A 1,119-nucleotide genomic window follows, 5' to 3' on the forward strand; every position below is an offset into this window, starting at 1 on the left:
TTGTCTTGTATTTTTTTTTTTTTAACTTATTTTTATTTTTATTACCTATTTAAGAATTTCAAACTATTTACTTTCTCAGTACACTTAGTTGTTACCAGGCTGCACTTCTGACAGCATGGCAGGCAGGGAGATTCGCATCATATTTTCCTTTAAAAACTATCATGCAGTATCCCTACAATTCTACTTTCACCTTTCAGTATTAAGTATTTCCTGGATCATCATCACTCTGTGTTACTGAAACCATTAGGTCATAGCATTTTTTTCATGAGTGCACTACATTTTATTATAAAAGCAAGAAACATTTTCTCTCTAACAACAATGACTCCCTTAGAAGACTTTTTCAGAATCCTAGGAAATTTGCTTCAGGTTCCTAAGTCATTTTATTCAGGACCAATTTACACGAGTACACTGCTTTTAGTCAAATCTTTTGCACTTGTTATTCTGCATCTCTGTATTATGCTCATCTCTGACTTCACTTCATTTACAGATTTAAACAAGCGACACTTTTAGTTCTTTCAAGGCCTTGTCACATTGGTAGTTCAGTCCTTCACTAAGACAGACAAAACTTTCAACAATTCTTTAGAGTTTTAAAAAGACGATCCTTCTGTTTTCAGAAAAAAATGTTTACTTTTGAATTTTATGCTGCTTAGCCCACTAGTTTGTGCCATACCATCTTAAATGTATTTCCACTTCATAGTAGGAAAGTTTCTTAAGCCCATGGCATAGAATCTTGAATGTTTACATTACAAAATTCCTTCAGTTTCCATTATATGGGTCATAACCATCATTCCCATATGGTATTTTTCCCACTGTATAAACAACATGTATCACTTGCCTTGTTGTACTCTGTCTAACTTTGTGTCCCACTTACGTTAAATATTTGACAAAACGTGTTGCTGATCTCATAGGCTGATTAAAGGCGTAAGTGTGAATCTTTCACTTTTTTTCCTTCTCCCCTCCTCCTGTCCCGTACATCACTCACCTTCCTTCAGACCCATTTCAGCATACTAGAAGCTGTCTATTTCTATTACACTTTCCTGTAGATCAGCTTCCTTGATGGCTTCTCTCTTCAACCGTAAGTGAAGCAAATGTATTTTTTTTCTTCAAGAAGACATCCTC

Source organism: Meleagris gallopavo, chromosome 1 (assembly GCF_000146605.3).
Source record: "Meleagris gallopavo isolate NT-WF06-2002-E0010 breed Aviagen turkey brand Nicholas breeding stock chromosome 1, Turkey_5.1, whole genome shotgun sequence".
NCBI classification, from domain to species: domain Eukaryota; kingdom Metazoa; phylum Chordata; class Aves; order Galliformes; family Phasianidae; genus Meleagris; species Meleagris gallopavo.